The sequence below is a fragment of the Sapajus apella genome, unplaced genomic scaffold (genome assembly GCF_009761245.1).
Source record: "Sapajus apella isolate SASKATOON/1434 unplaced genomic scaffold, GSC_monkey_1.0 scaffold465, whole genome shotgun sequence".
In the NCBI taxonomy this organism is placed as follows: Eukaryota; Metazoa; Chordata; class Mammalia; order Primates; family Cebidae; genus Sapajus; species Sapajus apella.
In genome coordinates, this window is record NW_022437401.1 from 40,432 (window position 1) to 56,430 (window position 15,999).

Below are 15,999 nucleotides of genomic sequence, written 5' to 3' on the forward strand. Positions count from 1 at the left end.
AACCTGGGAGGCAGAGGTTGCAGTGAGCCGAGATCTCACCATTGCGCTCAAGCCTGGGCAACAAGCATGAAACCCCATCTAAAAAAAAAAAAAAAAAAAAGAAAAGAAAAAGAAAAGAAAATTCTAAGTAGTCAACAAAAACCACTTCTCCCTGTCCAATCCATCACAGAAATACGTCAACTGCAGAAGATGCAGTCTTCCATTTACATGTGTAAAAGCCAACACACACCTCGGCTGCAGTAGGTGGAAGAGAGCTGAGCAGCCCCTTCCACACACTGTCTTTGGTGGAGAATGTTGGTGTGGCCACAAGTTCCCTGTCCTCTGCTGTGCATTTTCCTGCTCTCTGGAGAGGGGTGAGGAACTCAATGGGGAGAGGATAAATCCTATTTTGTTCAAAGGATGTGACTTTCTTTGGGTTTGTCCAGCAAATCCAAGCTGTGTCTGTGGGTCTGTATGCTGTGTGCATCTTCAGCAGGAACCCCTGTGAAGTGCTTCACTTTTGAGCTCCTTATAACCATGGCAAATGGAACCATCCGCTTGACACAGTTCTCTCTGTCACATCACTGATGCTCTTAAACCTTCTGCATCAATTCAAGTGAAAAGAAATACAAGGAAGAAGCAGTGAGTACATCCTAAGAAAATTCTAAGCAGTCAACATCCAGCACACAGAGATCTGAAAGCTCCACAATCTGTAAACATTTGCTGGGGATGCTGTGGCAACAGCACTTTGTGGAAGTCATTTAGAGATGCCACCTGCATGTATACATTCAGCCAGGACACAGTGGCTAGGGGACTTAAACACCACTCAGGGGCCTTCATACTCATTCATTCCACAGTAAGAATGTTATGTCCTGAACAAGCCCCAAAGTTGCACACTGGTGCAATTGTGAAGAACAGATTTCCTCAAGCTTGGCTGCAATAAATAAAGATAAAATTCCAATCATCTGTAAAAGTGATTTTACAACATTCTGTGCTGTCATGTATTGATCGAAGCAATCCTGTGTCAAGTAAACTATCTCTCTGTGAAAGTTGTAGACCTCATGCACCTCCACTAGCCAGTCCAGAAGAGGCTGCAGAAAAGGGTGCCACTGCATAGAGTGCTTATCCCATAAGTATGACTTTCGCTTGTTCAACATGATTTTCCAGACCTCTTCTCTGTTTCCCCATGTCTATATAAGCAGTGGTGAGGCTCTAGATCACAGGAAATGCTGAGACATGCGCATAGAATTTGGGTAGGCCAGCCCATCCTCTTCTTTGTCAGATGTGGGGATCAAGCAGCAGGGGTTTGCACAGACTGTATTACTGTCCCAAGGCTGAATGCCACCCTGGCCTCTCACAGTCCTGTCAATATTGGCAATTTGTCCACTGGATTCTGAAAAAAAAAAAGCCACAATTTTCTTCCTTTTTATGGAACAAACAGAGAAATCAGTGCCACTTCCCTCTTTCCTGCTGCCCCATTCTTTCACATCCTCCCCTCCTCTCCCTGGGCATGGTGCAGGGCTCAGGCACAGACCTCAGGCCTGAAGCTCTCTCCAGGACAGGCAAGTCTGCACCTGTCAAGGCAGGAGGCATTATGTGAGCAGGAGGAAGTATGCCTTTAAAAAGCAACATCTCACTTACAATTGCTTAGCAGGTAAAAAAAATGTAACGGTATCTAACTCTCCCTCCCTTTCCCCGCAGGGACTGTACAAATTGTAAATGAATCGCTTGAGTTATTTGAGCGCAAGCCATAAGAGTGAAGTCTGGCTTACATGGGCACAGGGGATTTCCACAGAGCTAGAACTGCAGTTCACAGATGCTGCCAAAGTAATGAAAATGGTGAGTCACATCCTCCATAAAGGCAGGGAGGTTGAAGGGGGCACCCCTCGACCCATACTGGAAACCTGACATGCTGGAGTCTGGGAGTCTTCTTGTAGCCATGGTTCTAATTTCCCTGTGGTGGCCAGACTCTGTGGGTAGTGGGCCGGGTGTGTCTCAGGAGGGAAAGAGGATGCCCAAGCAAGTGCCTGGTGATGCTTTTCCCCTCCAATCCCTTCTCAGCACACACAGGAACACAGACAAGGCTGACAACAGAAAAAGCTGCATGGACACCTGAGGACTCCACAGAGGAGCAGCTTTCCTCTAGGTGCTCTGAAATGGTGACGTCAGAATGGAGGAGACCTGCTGACACCGGCTCTGCCAAGCCTCTGCCCTCCCCTCCCAAGCCCCCACGTTCCAGGACTCTTGGCACAAGAAAATGGGTTGGACAACAAAGACCAGGTTGGTGGGAATATCCCTGCCAACTGGCAGCTCGAGCTTCAAACAGACCTCACCTCCTCACCCCGCACTCCTCAGACCCCATTCCTCCAAGCCAAAGTCAGACGTGCAAGGGAAATGTCGGGCACAGATGACAGGCTGCATAATTGCTTGAGAAGTTCCCTGAGACTAGGACTCCTGTCTCGCCATCTCGGGTGACTTTAGTGATCATCCTGTAGGCACTTACACTCCTTCTCAGCACTATCACTTTCTGTAGACAGTCAAGTTCCTCTTTCTTCTCAGGGTTCAGTCTGAGCACTGGGGTGACCAAAAACGCTGTGCAAAGGGCAGGAGCCTCTTCAATGCCAGCTTATGAATCTGTACCCTCGCCACGACCAATGGTGAAAAATGGCACCTCAATCCACAATCCACTATTTCTTCCTGCCCTTACCTCCTCACACCCATCTGGAATTTAGGGGAACAGGGAGGGCAGCCAGCAGTGATGGCAGCAGCTGAGGCCTAAGGAAAACTAAATGGGAAGCCAAGGAACCACCTCAGGTGGCTACAATTGTTTGCTGTTCTGGACATGTGTCCAAGAATGACCATAAAAGATTTTCAATGAGCAATTCTATGGTTACCAACCTATTTGGCCACATCATAGACATCAAGTGGATGAACATTGCCTTTATCTATGACATGGGCGAAGATTCTGACACCTATCTGCATCAGGCTAGCCCCATACCCAGAAGGACACCCACTCTCCCATTCCTTATTTTTTGTATCTTTTTATACCTTATATCCTCATTCCTTCCTCTGGGTGTCTTCCCCTTTGGGTCTTCTGTTTCTACTCTCTGTCTCTTTCAGGTGGCCAGAGAAGGCTGGTTTGGCACAGGGCTTGTTCACCACGTTTGCATCACATGAGAATGATGCCAGGATCCCTAGTGATGGTCAACATCACTTTGAGGTAAGTGTTAGGAGCCGTCTGCTGAGACAGACATCTCCTCCACAGTGAATTCTGAGCTTATGAAACCCTTAGGTCCTCCCTGTTCCTTAATATGTGTGTCCTCAAGCCCATCATGTAGGTCATGGGCACCTGATGTGTGATGGACACTTGACTGGTTCATGCCCCCTGGCCTTTGATGCTGTGTTGGGCTGTTTTCCTGACCTCTGTGTGGGGTCTCTGTCTTCTCTCATCATATTACATCCCTTCCCTTCCCTCAGCCCTGAGTCTGTCCTCTGAACCCACACAGTACACCAGCATCTGCATGTGTGCCATGTGTTCCTGCCTCACTTTCCCCTTTTCATGCCTTATTCTGAACATGCCATATTTTCTCTTCAGTTAAACAGGCATGGTAGAGAACTCACCAATTCTGAAAGTGACTGTCTATCCCTCAGGAGAGGACACCAGAGTGGGGGTGAAGGAGACACCACTTCTCCCACACCTGACAGCCCCCAACCCATGGCTTCTGTTCTCTGCATCAGCACCACTCCTGAACCCCCATTCCTGATTGTCAGAATTTTTAAAATCCTAACTGAAAATGGAACACATGTGTGTCTGTGGTATCTGTAAGTGCTACATTTTCTTATTTATTTATTTTATTTTACATGTAGATATATTTTATTGTACATTAGGTTCTGGGGTACATGTGCAGATCATGCAGGATTGTTGCATAGGTATATACATGGCAATATGGTTTGCTGCCTCCATCCCCTCATCACCTATATCTGGCATTTCTCCCCATGTTATCCCTCCCCAACCTCCCTACCCCTTCTGTCCCTCCCCTAGTCCCCCCCAACAGACCCTAGTGTGTGATGCTCCTTTCCCTGTGTCTATGTGTTCTCATTGCTTAACACCCAACTATGAGTGAGAACATGCAGTGTTTGATTTTCTGTTCTTGTGTTGGTTTCCTGAGAATGATGGTTTCCAAATTCATCCATGTCCATACAAAGGACAAGATCTCATTATTTTTTATAGCAGCATAGTATTCCATGGCGTATATGTGCCACATTTTCCTTGTCCAGTCTATCATTGATTAGTATTTGGGTTGGTTCCTGGTCTTTGCTATTGTAAACAGTGCCGCAATGAACATACATGTGTATGTGTCTTTATAATAGAACGATTAATAATCCGTTGGATATATACTCAACAAAGGGATTGCTGGGTCAAACAGAATTTCTATTTCTAGGTCCTTGAGGAATTGCCACACTGTCTTACACAATGGTTGAACTAACTTACACTCCCACCAACAATGTAAAAGTCTTCATATTTCTCCACATCCTCTCCAGCATCTGCTGTCTCCATATTTTTTAATGATCGCCATTCTAACTGGCGCGAGATGGTATCTCAATGTGGTTTTGACTTTCATTTCTCTAATAATCAGTGACGATGAGCATTTTTTAATATTTTTGTTGGCTTCATATATATCTTCTTTTGAAAAGTGTCTGTTCATGTCCTTTGCCCACTTTTGAATGAGTTTGTTGGGTTTTTTCTTGTAAATCTATTTTAGTCCTTTGTACATTCTGGATATTAGCCCTTTGTCAGATGGGTAGATTGCAAATTATTTTTCCCATTCTGTTGGTTGCCAGTTCACTCTAATGATTGTTTCTTTTGCTGTGCAGAAGCTCTGGTTGTTGCCAATGCTTTTGGTGTTTTAGTCATGAAGTCCTTGCCTATGCCTATGTCCTGAATGGTTTTGCATAGGTTTTATTCTAGGGTTTTTATGGTGTTTAATCCATCTGGAGTTAATTTTAGTGTAAGACATCAGGAAGGGGTCCAGTTTCTGCTTTCTGCACATGGGTAGCCAGTTTTCCCAATGCCATTTATTAAACAGAGAATCCTTTCTCCATTGCTTGTTTTTATCAGGTTTGTCAAAGATCAGATGGTTGTATATATGTGGCATTGCCTACCAACCAAAAAAAGCCCAGGTCCACGTGGGTTCACAGCTGAATTTTACCAGACATACAAAAAGCAGCTGGTACCATTCCTTCTGAAACTATTCCAAACAATACAAAGAGAGGGAATCCTTCCCAAATCATTTTATGAGACCAACATCATCCTGATACCAAAACCCAGCAGAGACTCAACAAAAAAAGAAAACTTCAGGCCAACATCCATGATGAACATAGATGCAAAAATCTTCAATAAAATACTGGCAAACCAATGGCAACAGCACATCAAAAACCTTATCCATCATGATCAAGTAGGCTTCATCCCAGGGATGCAAGACTGGTTCAACATATGCAAGTCTATAAATGTTATCCACCACATAAATAGAACCAAAGACAAAAACCACATGATTATCTCAATAGATACAGAGAAGGCCTTCAACAAAATTCAACAGCACTTTGTGCTAAAAACTCATGCTTCTCTCTGCATTTACCCCTTGGTACTGGAGAGACCATCACTGTATCTAAGTAAGGATGATATCTGTTCTCATGTATTCTCACTAGAATGGATATGTTTATCCATGATTCACAGAATCTAAACATATCCTGGCTACAAGATACTCACTTTGGATCTAAGGACACATAGAAGTTGCAATTGGAAGGACAGAAAAAGATATTCATGGAGACAGTAAGTAAGAATTTCTTATGATCTGTCATAGAATTCTATGTGTTGGCTGAGCTCAGATGATGGCATTGCAGTTTTACTTGGTTCAGGGATTGAAGTGGAAAAAAATAGATGCAGGCAGGATGGTTAATAGCAGTGCCCAGAACAGACACAACCATCCTTTGCCATATTTTATTGGCTAATGCAGATATCAGTTCTAGTCATGTTTAAGAGGGTGGAGAGAACTTATCTCTTGATGAGGGAGTGGAGGATCAGACTAAAGAAATCCAAGTGTGATGGAAGATATTTTGCAGCCCTCTTTGAAAAATACATGTAATCCATTACATCCTATCTGCCAGAAAGGAAGAACACCATTACACCTTACTGCTTACATCTAAGTCCTGTGATTCTATACGTTGGAAACAATTGCCCTAAGTCACAAAGAAAATGAGCACATAAATGAAGGATTTTTCAGTAAGGCAAATTTACTTCTGCAGAAGAGTGTCACTCCCACTCTTGGTAGCTGAGAGAGCACACCAAACAAAGGAGAGAGGGGGTTTTCATCCCTAACGTAGTCCCTACTTCTGTGTCTTTCCCCCATTGGCTGGGGATCACACAATCTAAGTTGACCTCAACTGGCTATTGTTTAGCAATTTCCAAATAAAGGAGGTGGGGGTTGGTTACAAATGTGGCAGGGAGAGACATGCCCAAGCATGTCCAGACATGTCTGGGCACAGCAAAGATCGGAAAGATTACTTGCAGAGTCAAGGAAGTAAGTGGAGAGGCATATTTTTCTACAGATTAGAACTGGCAGGAAGAGTTATTGACCAAGACCATGACCAAGGTAGCTAAGGGCCAAGAAAGAAAAAGAACAGGAAGTTGCTTTGGAGAACAAAGATCTCCTTCCCTCATCTCCTTCCAAAGAACAAAGATGTAAATCTTTTTAAGAGAAACTGTTTGTTCCTAACATACAGTATCCTGGGAAAGTTCTATGTCTTAGAAAGTAGAGGTGGAGTAGAAGCTCTAAGTAAAGCCCACCTAGAGCCACAATTTTACTTCATTTTGATGAAATTTTGTGTCATTTTTGATAAAATGGGGGCGCACAAACCTCTCTTCAGGGATCTCTCCAGTGGCGGGGATAATATGCTTCCCTCCTCTACAGTTCTATTTTACAGATAAGTGGATGTAGGTCTCGGTTTTAATTATTTAAAACACCAGAGACTTGGATGTATGCATGCCACAAAATGGTGAAAGAATGCTTTCTGTCATTTTCCCTTCTCTCACTCACTGCACCCTAAAAAAGAACCTGATCTACTTTGACATTTTGAATGGGGAGAGGATCGCACTCCTGCCTAACTTCAAGCTTTCAGAGCGAAACCTGCTGCCCAAACAGAATGGTTCATTGTAAGCACTAAACCCTACACCAAGAGCTCCCCACTCACCCACCATGGCAGGGACTTTATCCCATGGAAAGGCCCAGGGAAATCCTGACTCAAAAGGTCCATTGTCATGTCCCTTTCAACAAAATAAAGCCAACATAATCAACACAATATGGGGTATTGATAAGGATAGAAAGATATTTATCATAAAACTTTGACAAATGTGTTCTTTTTATTACATCACTTTTCTGACCTGCAAATATAAAGAAAAGAAGTCTGACCAGCAGGAGAAATTTTTTCCCTGGGAGGCAATCCTATACCCAGCTAAAAAGCTGGAGCTGGAATCACTAGAATGATGCAAGTCTTTCAGGAATGGCACAGCACAGGGTCTTGGGGCAGCCAGAGTTAGGGAGGGCTCACGTTCTAGGTGACAGCAAGCTTTGGCTGCCCTTGTTTTTTGTTCTAATTGCAAGAACAAAATTTCATAGCATCAAGAGACAGAGTCAAGCCAAAGAAAGTAGTCAATTTCTTTGGCAGTTTTTTTATTTTATACTTTAAATTCTGGGGCACATGTGCAGATCAGATCATGCAGGTTTGTTATATAGGTATACATGTGACATCATAGTGGTTTGCTGCAACCATTGCCCCTCATCTACATAAGTTATTTTTCCTAATACTATCCATCCCCAATCCCCTCACCCCCTATTATTTCTCCCCAGCCCCCTCCCCCAGGCCTCAGTGTGTGATGTTTCCCTCCATGTGTCCATGTGTTCTCATTGTTCAACACCCACTTATGAGTAAGAACATGCGGTGTTTGGTTTTCTGTTCTTGTGTCAGTTTGCTGAGAATGATGGTTTCCAGTTTCACCCATGTTCCTGCAAAGAACATGAACTCATCTTTTTTTATGACTGGATGGTATTCCATGGTGTATATGTGCCACATTTTCTTTGTCCATTCTATCATTGATGGGCATTTGGGTTGATTTCAAGTCTTTGATATTGTGAACAGTGCAGCAATAAACATACATGTACATGCATCTTTATAATAGAATGATTTATAATCCTTTGGGTATATATCCAGTTGGTGGGACAGCAAATTAATCCAACCATTGTGGAAGACAGTGTGGTAATTCCTAGAAATAGAAATACCATTTGACCCAGAAATTTACTCAATTTTATTCTTTAGAAAATGGAATCTCAAAGATAATCCAGACTGTTATGGGCTGAATTGCATCTCCCCAATTTGACATGTTGATGTCCTAGCCCTCATTACCTGAGAAAGTGACTACATTTGGAGAGGTTTTTAAGAAGGTCATTAAGGTAAAATGAGGTCATATGAGTGTGCCATAATTCAATGTGACTGGTGTCTTCATAAAAAGAGAAGATCAGGACACAGACAGATACAGAGGAATGACCAGGTGGAGACCTAGGGAGAAGACATCTACAAACCAAGGAAAGAAGACACAGAATAAATGTGCACTACCAACACCATGATCTTGGACTTCCAGCCTCCAGAACTGTGACACAACACATTTCTGTTTTGTTTGTTTGTTTTTGTTTTGAGACAGAGTCTCGCTGTGTCACCCAGGATGGAGTGCAATGGTGAGACTTTGGCTCACTGTAATGCCTGCCTCCTGGCTACAAGCAATTTTCCTGCCTCAGCCTCCTGAGTAGCTGGGACTACAGGTGCACACCACCACGCTCAGCTAATTTTTGTATTTTTAGTAGAGATGGGATTACACCATGTTGGTCAGAATGGTCTCGATCTCTTGACCTCATGATCCACCTGCCTCTGCCTCCCAAAGTGCAGGGATTACAGGCATGAGTCCCTGTGCCCAGCAATTTCTGTTTTTTAAGTCACCCACTGTGTGGTACTTTGTTACAGCTGCCTTAACAAATTAAAAACACATTACCTTGCCTAGTATCAGGATATGAAATTTTTTTCAAGGTTATGAATTATCTAGCTTTTCTAAGAATTGAGTAAAACCATTGAAAATTGACAAGTGAATATGATAAAGGGTCAATTACAAACCACTTTGGGTCCCATGATCACCACTCAAAAATGGAGATGTCCCATTTCTTTCCACTTTTACTTAGAACAAAGGTTGTGGTTCCAATCTGATATATAATCACAAGCTGAATTTAAGTTTCTTGTGATACTGAGGGAGCACATTTTCACCTAAATTTCTAGAAATTATGAGAAATAATTATTCTGTAATCATTACTAAAGTAAAAAGGGATTTTTACCCAGGGCTTTGCAAATATGATATGTTTTCTTCCTGCTTTTAAGGGTCATGTTTCTGAAAATCTTATAACCTAGTGACATCACTTTCATGTTTCTCTCTGCATTTACTCCTTGGTACTGGAGAGACCCTCGACGCATCTCAGTAAAGACGAGATGTGTTCTCATATATTCTCACTACAATGGATGTGTTTATCCATGACTCACAGAATCTAACCATAACCTAGCTACAAGATACTCACTTTGGATTTAGGAACACATAGAAGTTGAAATTGAAAGGATAGAAAAGGATATTCATGAAAATAATAATAATAAAAGAATTTCTTATGATCTTTCACAGGATTCTATGTGTTGTCTGAGCACAGATGATGGCATGGGAGTTTTCCATGGTTCAGAGATTGAAGTGGAAGGAAACAGATGCAGGCAGGTTAATAGCAGTTTGCAGAACTGACACAACCACACTTCTGCCATGTTTTATTGGCTAATGCAGATATCAGATCTAGTCATCTTTAAAGGGGTGGAGAGAACTTACCTCTTGATGAGGGAGTGGTGGGTCAGACTAAAGAAAACCAAGTGTGATGGAAGATATTTTTGCAGCCCTCTTGGGAAAATGCACGCAATCCAAAACATCCTATCTGACAGAAAGGCAGAAGACCATCATGCCTTACCACTCAAGTCTAAGTCCTGTGACTCTGTATCTTGGAAACAATTGCTCAGAGTCACACAGAAAATGAACACTTAAATGAAGGATTGCTCAACAAGGGAAATTTACTTCTGCAGAAGGGTGTCACTCACATTCTTGATCACTGCCAGAGCACACCAAACAAAGGAGAGAAGGAGTTTTTATACCTGTCACAGTCCCTATTCTGTGTCCTTCCCCCATTGGCTGGGGTTGGAACAAAATTGGCTATTGTTTAGCAATTTCCAAGTAAAGGAGGTATGGGTCAGTTACAAAAGTGTTTTGGGGGGAGACATGTCCGGGCATGTCCAGGAACAGCAAAGGTGGGAAAGATTACTTGCAAAGTCAGGAACAAGGAAGTAACTGGAGAGACATATTTTTCTACAGATTGGGACTGGTGGGAAGAGTTGTTGACCAAGCGGTGACTAAGTAACTAGAGGCGAGGAGGTACAAGGATAAGAAAGTTGCTTTGGAGAAGAAAGAACATCTCCTTTCCTCATCTTCCCTCATCTCCTTCCAAAGAACAAAGAAGTAAAACTTTTTAAGGGGAACTGTTTGTTCCTAACATATAGTATCCTGGGGAAGGACGATGTCTTAGGAAGTAGGTGTGAAGTCAAAACTCTAAATAAGGCCCCATCTCCAGCCACAATTTCACTTTATTTTGATGAAATTTTGTGTCATTTTTGGTAAATTGGGGCTCACAAATCTCTCTTCAGGGATCTCTTCAGTGGTGGGAATGATATGCTTCCCTCCCCCACAGTTCTATTTTACAGATAAGTGGATCTAGGTCTCAGTTTTAATTATTTAAAACACCAGAGACTTGGATGCATGCATGCCACAAAATGGTGAAAGAATGCTCTCTGTCACTTTCCCTTCTCTCACTCACTGCACCCTGAACAAGAACCTGCTCTACTTTGACCTTTTGAATGGGGAGGAGGATCACATTCCTGCCTAACCAGAGCTAAACCTGCTGCCCAAACAGAAGAGTTCATTGTAAAGACTAAACCCTATACCAAGAGCTCTCCCTTCACCCTCCAGAGTCAAGCCAAAGAGATTTATTCTATTTTGTTCTTTAGAAAATGGAATCTCAAGGATGATTCAGACTGTTATGAGCTAAACTACATCCCCTCAAATGGACATGTTGATGTCCTAACTCCCAGTAACTGAAAAAGTACTGCATTTGGAGAGGTCTTTAAGAAGGTCATTAAGGTAAAATGAGGTCATATGAGTGTGCCCTAATTCAATGTGACTGATGTCCTCATAAAAAGAGATTAGGACACAGACATATGTAGAGGAATGAGCATGTGAAGACATAGGGAGAAGGCATCTGCAAGCCAAGGAAAGAAGACACAGAAGAAATGTGCACGGCCAACACCACCATGATCTTGGACTTCCAGCCTCCAGAACTGTGACACAACACATTTTTGTTATGTTCATTTGTTTTTGTTTTGAGACGGAATTCACTCTGTTGCTCAGGCTGGAGAGCAATGGTGAGATCTTGGCTCACTGCAACCTCCGCCTCCCAGGTTCAAGCAATTTTCCTGCCTCAGCCTCCTAAGCAGCTGGGACTACAGGCATGCACCATCACACTCAGTTTATTTTTGTATTTTTAGTAGAGAAGGGGGTTACACCATGTTGGCCTGGATAGTCTCTATATCTTGACTTCATGATCCACCGGCATCAGCCTCCCAAAGTGCTGGGATTACAGGCTTGAGCCACTGTGCTCAGCAATTTCTGTTGTTTAAGTCACCCATATGTGGTGCCTGATACATAGTAAGTGCTAAAGTCTCTGTGAATAAACAGAAAAATATATAAAAGTGATGCTAAATTCAATGTCCTGAGCCTCTGCGCACACCCAGTGTGTTTAAAATTCTGTTCCTCTGCCCTTCCACATTCACAGTGAAATGTTTCTGATTAATTTAATGGGCTGTGTGTCTATTATCTTTTATATTAAATTTGGTACATTGTACAACACACTTATATTGTAATAATTTACCAAGCTAACATAGGATTATCTTGTTTTTTTCCTTGTTCCCACACAGCATAGAATTATATTGCTATATTTTTAAATTTCAGATAATTTAAAAAACGTTTATACTGTAGTAACCAAACAGTAAAACATTATAAGCAGCATGGATAAAACCTTTGAAATTAGAGAACTATATTTAGAATAAATTTCTCACCTTACAGCAAAATTTCTTATTGAAAACCACTTTATTTCACATACAAATAAGAATTTGGCATATTTTTCTATACCCAGATACAGAGATAAACAGGGTCCTTTTGTGTGGCTCAGGTATTCTACAACTGCTGAGTTCAAGAAAGTCTCACCTCTGAAAAAGCTGGAATTCTATTTTTCTTTGAAATGGGATATTTCCAAAGTTAGTAACAATGAAGCTATCATTCACATGATGGAACAAAAAGACAGAGACAGCAGATGCTGCATTTGTTTTTGTGATGCTGCCTTGTTCAGACTGCACTATTTACACTTAAATCAGTCAAAATTATATAAAGGTTAAAAGCCAGTTTCTCCATTTTCTCACTTGTACTAGCCACATTTCAAGTACTCAGAATTCATAGGTGGCCGGTGACTGCCGTTATGAACAGCACAGATAGAGGCATTCCATCACCGCAGAAGGGAGGTGGACAGCAGCATTGCAATGTTTCAGGATGGAATCCTGAGTATAATTACAAGACGATGACAATTCTGAGTTCCCATTCCAAGGCATGGTCTCTTCCCTGATGAATGCTGTGGTCTCTTCTCTGATAAATGATGTGGGAGGGCGCCCAACTCTTTTGTGAATAAGGTTTTTTTTTCCATTACAGTAACTAGTTAACATTACTTTTATTTTATTGTTACCAGTTTTACACTGTGAAGTTACAACCAAAAGTGAAGGGCATGAATTATATTTACATTGTAACATATGGTTTTAAAGGGAAGATCCATGTGAAAAAGAAACAAAAGTCAGGAAAAATCCTGTAGTTTTCATACCAATTCCCACAGCAATAACGATCGCTTTTCTGTCCTTAGTGTTCACCGTCATCCTGATTTCACAGGAATCCTGTTCACGCCTTTCTTTAAAGCTTTACTCCTCTGCATACATCTCTAAAACAACATAGGTTATCTCAAATTTTATATAAATTTTGAATTTTTCATACAAATGGCATCATGCTGTGTGTATTCTTACAGGACCTTATTTTAGATCAAATGCATGTTTGCTAAGTTGTTAACAGTGTCTCTAGAGTGTTCATATTTCTTATTTGTAACATTTCATTGAGTAAGTAAATCATACATTAAATTAACCCTTCTCTCATTTATAATCATTTTATTTGTTTTCAGATTTTAAAAATTACAAACAATTCTGTTATAAGCATTCTTGCAAATGTATGTTGGCACAATAAGCACTTATCTCTCAAAATCACATGCCTAGGAGTGGAATTCCTGGTGTGTGTGTGTGTGATATCCCACCCAAAGAGATGATGCCACACTGCTAGACAAAGTGGCTGTGGCAAGCAGTGTGACAGCTCTAGATGGTCTGTATTCTCATTAATATTTGGAATAGTCAAAGATTTTCATTAAGAAATTCTAGTGGATTTGTCAAAATATGTCATTATATTTCCTCCATTAAATTTTATTGAGATATAAATCACATACTATTTACTTATGTAAAGTATACAAGTGAATAATTTTTTATGTATTGAGTTTTTTTTTTTTTACATTTAGTTTTAAGACGGAATTTCCCTTTTTTTTCCCAGGCTGGAGTGCAATGGCGCAATCTTGGCTCACCGCAACCTCCGCCTCCCTGGTTCAGGCAATTCTCCTGCCCCAGCCTCCTGAGTCGCTGGGATTACAGGCACGCGCCACCATGCCCAGCTAATTTTTTGTATTTTTAGTAGAGACGAGGTTTCACCATGTTGACCAGGATGGTCTCGATCTCTTGACCTCGTGATCCACCCACCTCGGCCTCCCACAGTGCTGGGATTACAGGTTTGAGCCACCGCGCCTGGCCTACGTATTGAGTTTTAAATCAGCATATTTAATTTTAGAAAATTTTCATCATCACAAGATGAAATATCACACAGACATATGATATGTCTCTCTACCCAATGAAGTAAATCCATAAATTTTGCTTCAAGTTTTCACTTCAAGAGTGTTTTGGTTTTTTTTTTCTATTATTGGAAAATGTCCTAACTTCACAAACACCTTTCCAAGTTTCTCTAAAAATTCTATTTTTTAATAGAGATTTCATTCGATAATCAGATTTGGAGAGCACTGACAAATTTTGCCACATTGAGACTTATAATTAATGAACACGGAATGTTTATTTATTAAATACTCATAAATAAAGTATTGCTGTTTTTTCTTGTGCATCATTTAGTAGATTTATTCCAAAGGTCTTGAAATATTGTGCTAGTATTCATAGTATCTCTTTCTTTGTTGAATTTCAGTGTTGGTTGTGGCATGTATAAATGTAAATAATTTTTGTATAGTTTTAATTCAATGACTTTGTTTAAAGCTTCTACTAATTTATGTGGTTTATATATTCTCTTGCCTGATTGCACTTGCTAGGAAATCCAGTGTAATTTTGAATGCAATGGAGAGGGCAGGTCTGCTGGTATCTTCCCTGTGCCCTCCTGATCCAAACACTCTCTTCCTGCTCTGTTTCCTGGACACTGCGTTGTATGTTCTGCCCAACCTCCACAGGCAACCTTCCTGTCTGGCTTTTATTTGGTATCATCTAAATGGGGGTGTCTCCATGGAGAGATCGATGGAGGAGCACTGTTGGAGGGATTTCTCCCCCTGGCTTTAGTACTGACACAGGGAGAAATGAGACATGATTGGCCTGGATTCATTAATATGGCATCCTCACTCAGTATCTCAGATTAAATGTACTGTTGTGAACACCTAAGAGTGGTGTTAATAGTCAGCCAGGTAAGCTCATTAAAATCCAAATTCAACTGCGGCCCAACACAGTGTTTTTCAAATTTGTCTGCACTTTAAACCATGTGGGAGATTTTAAATAGCCCAAGTCTAGATCAACAAGTAAAACCAATTAAATCTAATTCAGAAAAGTAGGACCTTGGAAACAGTATTGTTCATAAAACTCTCCAGGTTTGAGTCCAATCAGCAGCTAAGTTAAAAAGTAGTGGCTCACAGCGGTGGTTCTCAATATTTGGTGTGTATCAAAATGATCTGGGAATTGTAGCAAAACTACAGAGGCCCAGATATTATTCTAGTTTAACAGGCTGGAGCCCTGATTTTATTAAATCATCTCTCCAGATTTTGCTGTATGCAGCAGTTTGTGAAAAACACTAGCCTATATCAACAGAATCATATCACAGACATGCTGCAAAGGAAGCTGTCTGAACACAGCTCAGAGAGATGGGAAAGTGGAAATGTATCCACTATGTCCAACCTGCTTGGCCATCTCCTAAGCACATTCCTTGGAGGGCTGAGAGGATGACCCTTCAACGAGGCATGAAGGTGACATTTGATACATACAGGTATAAAAACTGCTAGGTCTGCTGAATAGTCACCAATCTTGAGCCCTGGGTATTCAGAAATTCTTACTCAGTAGCTACACTAAAGCCAGTTGATCTGTCAGAGCCCCTCAAATGTGCAGAAGTCTGGTGTCTTTGAGAAAAGATCCTACAATTCTGTTTTAGATATATTCTTTCTACAGGCCTTTCCCAGAGGAACATTTAGTCATTTTCCCCTGTCCACTGGGAAATAGAAAAACCCCAAATAATCTGGGAGCTCAACTTTAATGTCTTTAATTCTGTCAGAGGTTACCCTGGGATGAATACTTCATTGTAAACTGTATAAAAACCTTTCCTTACACTAAAGTAATCAAGATATTCTACTACATTATTTTAAAGAACGTTTTCCAAGAGATGAGTACAATTGCATTTTT

The 15,999-nt window shown here is 41.2% G+C and overlaps 1 pseudogene; it reads right to left on the reverse strand.

Moving 5' to 3' along the window:
* Window positions 1-389: 389 nt before the first annotated feature.
* LOC116545970 lies at window positions 390-13,128 on the reverse strand (annotated as a pseudogene).
* Window positions 13,129-15,999: the final 2,871 nt, after the last annotated feature.